The sequence below is a fragment of the Zea mays genome, chromosome 3, assembly GCF_902167145.1.
Source record: "Zea mays cultivar B73 chromosome 3, Zm-B73-REFERENCE-NAM-5.0, whole genome shotgun sequence".
NCBI classification, from domain to species: domain Eukaryota; kingdom Viridiplantae; phylum Streptophyta; class Magnoliopsida; order Poales; family Poaceae; genus Zea; species Zea mays.
This window is the reverse complement of record NC_050098.1, coordinates 127,457,337-127,467,672: the sequence shown is the minus strand read 5'-3', so window position 1 is coordinate 127,467,672 and position 10,336 is coordinate 127,457,337. Positions and strand designations below refer to the sequence as shown.

The 10,336-nt window shown below is 42.3% G+C and overlaps 1 long non-coding RNA gene across 3 annotated transcripts; it reads left to right on the top strand.

Annotated features, from left to right (window-relative positions):
- The first annotated feature begins 229 nt into the window (after positions 1–229).
- Positions 230–6,441, top strand: LOC103650521 (uncharacterized). Of its 3 annotated transcripts, none has more exons than XR_002750295.2 (4): positions 230–633; positions 710–841; positions 5,734–5,867; positions 6,043–6,441. It is a non-coding gene; the product is annotated as an uncharacterized lncRNA (long non-coding RNA). The 3 variants fall into 3 exon arrangements; XR_002750296.2 differs by having other exon boundaries at positions 5,730–5,867; XR_564197.4 differs by having other exon boundaries at positions 5,709–5,867.
- Positions 6,442–10,336: the final 3,895 nt, after the last annotated feature.

Genomic DNA, 10,336 nt, shown 5'->3' with positions numbered 1-10,336 from the left:
CCTTCTTGGATTATTTATTGATTTCTATGATTTAATGACTTTCCAATCCGAGAAAAATAAATAAATACCAAAAGTGGTAAAAAATAGTGAAACTTTGCCTGGAGCCTTAATCTGGTCTTAGTTGTTTGCCATAAAAATCTGAGGATTATACAAATGTGCATAATGTATCCCAAAACCAATACAAATGAATTTCGAAGTAAACATCCGTTGTCCGTAGCTCATTAGTTTTTCTTCTAAAAAAGTGGCGCGAGATGACACCTGTGGGAGAGTAGACGCGGTAAACAGCTGCTGTCCGTGGCTGGCCCACGCGTCAACGAGTACGAGAAGCACTTCTGTCCCCCACCGCCCCTATAGGATTCAGGAACCTTCTTCTTCACTAGACCAATGCGAGTTGTTCCCCAAATCCACTGTCGCGCGCCATTGCCGCTCAATCTCCGCTCACATCCAACCAGAAGCACTTCTGTCCCCCCCCCCACCGCCCCCTCAAACCCCCCGTAGGCGCTGCATCCACGTTCACGTCGCTTGAGGAGGTGAGCAGTCGGATCTGGCTAGGTGCGCAGTCGCGCGCCATTTGTTTTTTTCTCGTGAGCGCCCTCTGCCATCCCGCCTCCTCCTGGTAACGCGCTGCTCAAGGTACTCGACATCTCTCCCCCGTCCTTGGTGTCCACCGCAAAGGACCTCAGCTCACCCTTCTGTTGGTGCACTGTAGATTACTGGATCTGGTGAGTCACCGTTCAGAGTTGGGTTCATGTTCCTGGGGCGCTTCTTCTTACGTTCGCAGGCGGAGCGTCCGTGGAGGAGGCGGCGGGGTATTGATGGAAGTGGTACCCTTGATGGACAGGTTAGTCTCGATTCCTGCCATTTGCATAACCACAGTAACTTGTAGCTGCCAGCAAAATACACAAACACTAGTCGTTTGTTTCTGGGATTCAAAGTCAAATATAGATAGTGTTGAATGCGTTGGGTATATATCTATGGATATATTTATAAGAAATCCAATTTGTTTATAGGATTCAAACCTGGTTAGTGTCGAATGTGTTGAATATTTATATATATGACATATATGTATCATAAATCCAATAATGAGTATTTACATACACAACTGCATATGCTCTCTCTAGATTCACTGGTTGCCGACCTATTTTAAGCAAATTCTATCACCACAAGCATCTAAAGAGATTTTCCCCTATATTTATTGGGCCTTTATAAAAATTTGCCTATATTGGTCTCTTAAGTAATGTTAGTGACCACTTAGTAGCAGTAGCAACCAGATTGTTTTGTTGGAATCTGTGCTGATTATTCGTCATGCTACTCATTGTCGCTATCATCATCTTCGCCGTTATGGATTGTTCTCTCTTCATTATCACTAGCATATTGCAGAAATGTTTCATCTTCTTCGTCTTCAAATAAATCTTCAGGTTCATCCTCCCTTTGTCTATGAAGGTCTTCAACTATACTTGCATGAACAGTAAAAGAATTTTCACCGCCCAACGCATCAATGTCCATATTGACATCATAATCTTGAATATGAAAATCAACACACTCATCATCTTGGTATGACAGTTCCACACCCTTTGATATTTCATCACTTGAAATTTCATCCACATTCCACAAATGCCTATGTGAGAATTTTTGAACAACTCGCCAGTCTCCACGATATTTGGTATCTTCCAAGTAAAACACCTTTGTCGCCTGCGTGGATAGAATAAAAGGATCATCCTTGTACCAAATACATGCATGGTTGATGCTTCTAAAGAATCCATCATCTTTCATCCTTGCCCTGTTACTACACGTATCAATCCAATCACACCGAAATAGAACCACTGACCGATATCCGCTAGAGTCTGCATTGTACTGCAGCTGAATTATTTCTTTCAAGCAACCATAAAATTCAATATCTTCTCCATTATGTGTGCCATCAACCATAACTCCACTATTCTGCGTCCTTCTATTTCTCTCACGCTCAATAGTGTGGAACCTTACACCACCAACAATACATGCTGAAAATATTCTTACTCGCAGATCTGGCTGACATGACAAAGCGTATAGGTCACCACTTACATCTTTACCATTCACAAATCGTAGAGTTGCAATCTGTACACAGAATTCCCCAAGATGGTTAAAACAACTTCAACCACTAAAAATGGTTTAAGAAAATATACAAGAACAACTCACATGGTTCTTAAACCAGGTACCAAATTGTTTCTCAATGGTTTTTTCAATATCTTGATTTCCTTCATTATCTAGCTCCTTTCTGTATAACCTGGAAAGCATTTTTTAAACAAACACTTATCACATCAAATTAGTAGGTTTGTAGTCAAATGAAGCAAAATTGTGGATATGAAGACATACTCTATATATTGTTCAACCTCCGCACAATTGTTTAACACATACCAAACCATCTTTTCATATATTTTTTCTTGGTATGTAATCCTATGCCCTCCGAGTAAATCGACTCCATGTTGGAAAACAGATAAATCACCCGTGCTCATATCAACACGCTCTCTGTTCCTACCCTCCCAATTATGTCGTGTATCGAGATCATCAAAATACCGTGAACAAGCAGTCAAGCATTCATTAGCAACATATGCTTCAGCAATTGAGCCTTCAGGACGTGCCATGTTCCTCACAGAATGCTTTAAAGTATATAACCGTCTTTCGACGGGGTACATCCAACCATATTGCACTGGGCCTCTCAAGATAGCTTCATCAGGTAAATGGACAGTCAAGTGAACCATGACATCGAAAAATGCAGGAGGAAATATTTTCTCAAGCTTGCATAGAACAATTGGGATTTCATATTTCATTCTATGCAAAACATTTAACTTCAATGTCCTAGCACATAATTGCTGAAAAAATTTACCTAGTTCAGCAATTGCTATGTACATGTCATTATCCATGATTCCTCGAAGAGCGGCAGGTAAAATGCGTTGCAGTATTATATGACAATCATGAGTTTTTAACCCTTGGAGGTTGCAACCATCAGCTGTAATACATGTTGCTAGGTTAGAAGCATATCCATCTGGAAACTTTACACTTTTTAGAAAGTCATAGAAAGCAAGCTTTTGCTTTTTATCCATTGTGTATGGAGCAGGTGGAGCGCTATATGAATCTCCATCACGCTTCAAGTGCAAAGATTTTCGTATGCCCATGTCTTCCATATCAAGCCTAGCATTGGTACTATCCTTCGACTTCCCGGGTATACCTAGTAATGTACCAAGAATTGACTCACATATATTTTTTTCGATGTGCATCACATCAAGGTTATGTCGCAGCTTCAACCCTGTCCAGTAAGGCAAATCCCACAAACACGACCTTTTCTTCCAACATTGGCCATCATTTGCATCCCGCTTTCTCTTCTTGTTTTGAGTATGTTTTCCTGGTCTAACATCCTTGACATTGTCCAACTGTTGCTTCAATTCAACCTCACTAAATGCTTCTGGCTTGTCACGGTTTTCAACTTTCCCATCAAAGTCTTTCTTTTTTCTCCATGGATGATCCTTTTCAAGGAATCGTCGATGCCCAATATAGCAAATCTTATTCCGTATTCTCCTAGAGCATGGATTTTTGTCACAATGCAAACAAGCATAATAGCCTCTGGTGACTCTACCAGACAATGTGCTTAGCGCTGGATAATCATGTATGCACCATAGCACCGCAGCATGTAGAATAAACTCTTTTCCAGCTCTTGCATCAATAGTATTGACACCCAACCAAAGATCTTGCAACTCGTCAATTAGTGGATCTAAAAATACATCAAAATCCTTTCCTGGGCATTCTTTGCCAGGGATAAGTAGACACATCATGAAGTTTGATTGCTCGACACATACCCATGGAGGAAAGTTGTATGGGATAACAAAAATAGGCCACATACTATAAGAGGAGCTCATTTTCCCAAATGGATTGAAACCATCTGTTGCAAGCCCAAGCCTGATATTCCTAGGATCTTCTGCAAACCAACCATGTTTCTTATCAAAGTCCTTCCATGCCTTACCATCCGCGGGATGGTTGAGCTCATTTTCCATAACTTTCCTCTTCAACTTATGCCATTGTGCCTCCTCAGATATTTTTTTCGAGGAAAACATCCTTTTCAACCTAGGAATCAAAGGAAAATACCGAAGTACCTTTTGAGGACTCTTATTTATACCTTCACCATCTTTCCATCTAGATTCTCCACAAACTGGGCATTCATCTTTTTTTGCATAATCCTTCCGAAACAAAACACAATTATTTCGGCACACATGGATTGACTCATATCCGAGTCCTAATACACGAATAAGTTTCTTTGCTTCATTATAAGATGTTGGAAGGCAACATTGTGGGAATGACAATGATAATAACTTCAAAATTGCATTGAATGCCACATTGCTGATCCGATAAAATGACTTGATATGCAGTAACCGAACCACAAAAGAAAATTTCGTGAATGGTGAACCTGGGTGAAGTGTCTGCTTCATCTCATCTAACACAACTGCAAACATGGACTTCCCTATACCTTCTTCAGATGTGAATAACTCATGCACCATTTCTGGTAATCTATCATCAGGGTTATCTTGTTCATACGCATTCATACTACCATCCTCATTCAAACTAGGTGGTTCATTTAGATCGACAACATTTTCATGTAATCTACCTGTCAATAGTAGCTCTCCATGATGTATCCATGTTGTGTATGTGCTCGCCATCCCATTAATATATAAGTCATCCTCTACTTGTGATTTATGTTTAGAAATTTGATTCAAGCACTGTCGACATGGGCATAAGATCTCTGTGACATCAGGAAACCGCTCTTCAACAAACTTCATGAACTCATCCACCCCGGCTAGATACTTGTTGCTGAAAAGCCTAGAATTGATCCAAGATCTGTCCATCTGTCATACATTGAAATAATAAAACACTACAGGTGAAACAAATAAAAAATCCTAAAAACCATTACTTGACACTACAATATGCCCAACGCTAGCAAACTTGAGATTTGTAGCTCTAGTTAAACAAATACATATAGTTCACTGTTAGAATGGTAGGTCAATGTTCTCTTCTCCTTTTAAATAACTAAAATGGTAGTAAAAAACAGAATGAATACTCAATTGTGACTCACATTTGATTTATTTGCAAGTGACACAATTGGCAAAATGGGTCACTCTAGAGCCGCTCTTCAAAATAGTTGTGTGAACTACTGAACTGAAGCTTGTTTTGTGAACTTGTGTGTGATCTGAACCAGTGTTCAGTCTGTGAAACCTGTATTGGTGAGGGGCTGCTCACTATGACCATCAGGGAAACCTATGAACTTGTGTGAACTGAAGCTTGTTTTGTGAACTTGTGTGTGAACTGAACCAGTGTTAAATCTATCAAACCTGTATTGGTGAGGGGCTGCTCATGTGAGCATCAAGGAAACCTATGAACTTGTGTGAACTGAAGCTTCTTTTCTGAACTTGTGTGTCAACTGAACCAATTGTCAGTCTGTGAAACCTATTCACTTTTGTGTGTGTACCAGTGAACATCACATAAACCTGTGAACTTATGTGTAAATTCTATGAATCTGTGTACCTGTGAACTTGGGTGTGAACATGTGAGACCTGTGTGAAATCTGAAACCTTTGAACTATTGTTCTGTCTGTGAAACATGTTAAGTTTTTATGTGTAACCTGTAAACTAATGTGAAATCTGAAACATGTACTATATTAGTCACTAACCTGTCAACTTGTGCAGACACTGGTTCCCCTTGGCTAGACAGATTTCAAACTGAATATGAGGTTGTCTCTATCAGCAGCAAGGGAAGAAAACTTGACGGTTAATCCTGGAAGATGGCGAGTGCTCTATCTTGGAGACTTGGAAGATGGCGAATCTTGGAAGAACATCAAAAGGATGGTAAGATTAATGGTTTCAGCCCCAACATTAGGCCACAAGTTCTGTTCCTGCACCTAGATGGATGGATCACGGATCATACTATCCATTAGGAGTAATACCTAGGACAGTTTTCATTATGGCATATAGTACTTATGATCTACAAACCTTTTGATGTTTCTTCTCTCTTGTACGGCAGGAAACACCTTGCCACGGTAATAGCGCCAGAACAGCCGTCGACGGCTTCAAGCTCCTACTTGTGTTTCCGGCGTTTGGCTGTTGCGGCTGTATGGAGTCAGCAAGCATGTCCGGCTGAAAAGGCTGGAGTCAGGTACAGCCAGTCAGCAAGCATGTACGGCTGTAAAGGCTGGAGTCAGGCGGCGGCTGTACTGCTGCTAGGCGGCGGCTGTACTAGGACTTAAATTGATGTTACTCGGTGGGCTGTACCATGCTGATTTGTACCTCACGTGTGTATATGGACCTGGTCGATGTGGGCTTTTTTGGGCACAATAGATTGCAACATGACATGTATGGGTGTAGACATATATGGATCTAGACATTATATTATATATTATATTTATTCTTCATGTTTATATTATATATTATATTTATTCTTCATCATTATATTTATTTTTGATCTAAAAATCTTGATAGACATAAATTATGCAATAAATATATGCAACTATTGTCGGGAAAAATAATAGGACTCAATTGAATACTCTTCAATTGAAGTGGGCTCTTAGTCAAAGACGCTAGATGGCTCAAGAATTAAAAGATGCGTAAAAAATTTGGCCTTGCCTCTCCACGTCTATAAAACAGTGGCTTGACCATATGGGTAGGTGCTATGGATTTGTCATCGTGGGTAAGTTAGTATATTATGGGGTAAAAACAAGGTCATATGAGGCAAAATCCTATAGATTAGCTATATACTAGAGGCCCTTTAATATAAATAGATGAAAAATTAAAAAGTAGTTTAATGTGTAACATCAATAAGCACCTCATGCAGAACCCATTTAGCCTTGGTGGACCTCTCATTACATCGATTATATAATATTGCATTTTAAATATTCTATCTCATATATCGATTAATGAGCTTGTCATACAATTGTCACAAGTCTGATGTATAGCAAAATATGACGATTTATTCTCATGATGAACCCATATTGTCATGGATCATCGTCACCAAAAGTATGTTACAATGAGTTATGACAGTTTTAATGACGATGGTTAATTTTTTGTCATTAAACTTAAACGTCTCATTGACATCGTCATAAACAGAGCGATCTAATGACGATTCCCACTAGTGTCATCGCATATTCGTCATAGAAGGTCATGTGTGTTGTAGTGAAGGAGGGGGAATGTTTTGTCCGGTTTGGACATGGCGGTGGCCTGACTCCTTCCGGTATAACCGTTAAGGTAAGGATGTGCGAGGAAAGAAAGAGATTCGGATTCGGGTCTCACTGGCCATGAGATCGCAGAGCCGGACTAGTGGGTAAAGTGTACCCCTCTGTGCAGAGTTCAAACCTATTCGAATAGTCTGTGTCCACAGGAATGGACGAGTCTGGTGTGGTATGACATTTAGTGTTTTGTTTTCCAAAAAAAGAGGTGCTTTTGAAAAGTGGTTTTTAAAAGGTTCGGTGGTTGAGCTATGGTGGACGGAAAGTCCAGTAGCTGTTTTTGAAAATGACAACCAGTGGGAAACTGCTGAGATACCTAGATGGTTTAGTCCAGGGGATTTTGTTCTATATTGAAAAAAAACTTCCTGCTCCTTTGGGAGAGGATGTGCTTTGAAAAATATAAAATGTTTTACAAAATAACCCTGCATCAAATATTGCTATTTCTGCAAAATATCCTGAGCTCCACATATTCCATGCATTGTATCTGATTTCCTCATTCGGCGGGTGAAGGTGGGCTGCTGAGTACGTTTGTACTCACCCTTGCTTATTTGTTGTTTTTCAGAGAAGGAGATCGTTGATCGGGTAAGAGTTACGCCTGTTCCCAACCTTGCATGTGGCTGTTGGACCACTAATTTGCTTCACTGCGTATATCGGGCTGCTTCAGCCCCACTCTGATGATATGTCCCGAGTTGTGGACCAACTCTTAAAGTTGATCGCCACCTTTATAGGTTTGTCTCGTTTAAGCAGATTTGGGATCATCTGATGTATAAATGTGTTTACTAGCCTCCTGGGACTAGTAATTGTATCACATTTGAGTCCCACAGGATTGGGGCGCTTCACTCTTGGGGCTTGCTTGAGCCCATAAAGTGCCTTTGAGAGTTTGTAAACGTGATTAGGGTACTGAAAGGGAAATGTGCCCTTGGGCCATTTCTAAGTATTTTGGTGATTGAGTGCAAACACAAGGGCCTAAATGTGAAAATATGCTCATGGATGAACAAAGTGTAAATCACAAGTAAAGGTATGTTTCTAAGCCTTAGTACATTAGTTTTGTGTACTAACATCTTGTCTAAGTGTTAGAAACAGGAGAAAGAAGAAAAGAAAAGAAGTGGAGAGTGGCTGTGTACAGCCAAAGGCTGCTTCGGGCTGGGGCACCGGACTGTCCGGTGTGCACCGGACAGTGTCCGGTGCGCCAGATCAGCGCAGCGCAAACCAGCCGCTCTCGGGTTTTTCTCCGGCGACTTCGGCTAAAATTCACCGGACTGTCCGGTGTGCACCGGACTGTCCGGTGAGCCAACGGTCGGCCGGGCCAACGGTCGGCCGCGCGATCGGCGCGCGACACGTGGCCGAGCCAACGGTCGGAAGGGAGCACCGGACTGTCCGGTGTGCACCGGACTGTCCGGTGCGCCAGATCTGCAACGGTCGGCAACGGTCGGCTTCGCTTTTTATGGAAACAAATCGGCACCGGACAGTGTCCGGTGTGCACCGGACTGTCCGGTGCGCCACGAGACAGAAGGCAAAGATGGCCTTCCAGATTTGTTCCCAACGGCTCCTAGCTGCCTTGGGGCTATAAAAGGGACCCCTTGGCGCATGGAGGAGTACACCAAGCATTCCTTGAGCACTCTTGATCACTCACACATCAATCTCGCGCACTTGTTCGACATTCTAGTGATTTGAGCTCCGTTCTAGTGTGCTAGTCTTTTGAGCTCAAGTCTGGGTCTTGTGTGTGCGTATTCGCTGTGATCTTTGTGTCGTGTGTGAGTTGCTAATCCCTCCTTTGCTTTGTGATTCTCTGTGAACATCTTTTGTAAGGGCGAGAGGCTCCAAGTTGTGGAGATTCCTCGCAAACGGGATTGAGAAAAGAAAAGCAAGAACACCGTGGTATTCAAGTTGATCATTGGATCACTTGAGAGGAGTTGAGTGCAACTCTCGTCCGTTGGGACGCCACAACGTGGAGTAGGCAAGTTTTGTACTTGGCCGAACCACGGGATAACCACTGTGTCATCTCTGTGATTGGATTCTTGTGGTTATTGTGTTTTGACTCCTCTCTAGCCACTTGGCATAAACTGTGCTAACACCTAATCAAGTTTTGTGGCTATAAGTTTAAGTTTTTACAGGATCACCTATTCACCCCCCCCCCTCTAGGTGCTCTCAATTGGTATCAAAGCCGTTCTCTTCAAGAAAGGGACTAACCGCCCGAAGAGATGGATCCTAAGGGGAAGGGAATTGTGATCAACGACAAGGAGAAGGAGTCCTTCGTCAACGAGCCAAGGGATGACAAGTCCAATGACTCGGGCTCGGGCCACAAGCGAAGAGATGGGAAGAAGAAGAAGACAAGACGCATCAAGGAGATCGTCTACTACGACAGCGATGAGTCCTCTTCTTCCCAAAAGGACGACGACTACGACAAACAAAGGAAACCGGTTAATTCTAACTTTTCTTTTGACTACTCTCGTATTCCGCATAGTTCAAATTCACATTTGCTTTCCATTCCACTCGGCAAGCCCCCACACTTTGATGGGGAGGACTACGGATTTTGGAGCCACAAAATGCGTAGTCACCTATTCTCTCTCCATCCTAGCATATGGGAGATTGTAGATAGTGGAATGCACTTTAATAGTTCGGATAGTCCTATATTCATTAATGAGCAAATCCATAAGAATGCACAAGCTACTACTGTTCTTCTAGCCTCATTGTGCAGGGATGAATATAATAAAGTGAGTGGCTTGGATAACGCCAAGCAAATCTGGGATACCCTCAAGATCTCTCATGAGGGAAATGACGCTACCTTGCTCACCAAAATGGAGTTGGTGGAGGGCGAGCTTGGACGGTTCGCGATGATAAGGGGCGAGGAGCCAACTCAAACATACAACCGGCTCAAGACCCTTGTCAACAAAATAAGGAGCTACGGAAGCACGCGATGGACGGACCACGACGTCGTCCGACTAATGCTCAGGTCCTTTACCGTTCTTGATCCTCATTTGGTGAATAATATTCGTGAGAATCCCAGGTACACCAAAATGTCGCCCGAAGAAGTACTAGGAAAATTCGTCAGCGGGCGAATGATGATCAAGGAGGCAAGGTATGTGGACGACGCCT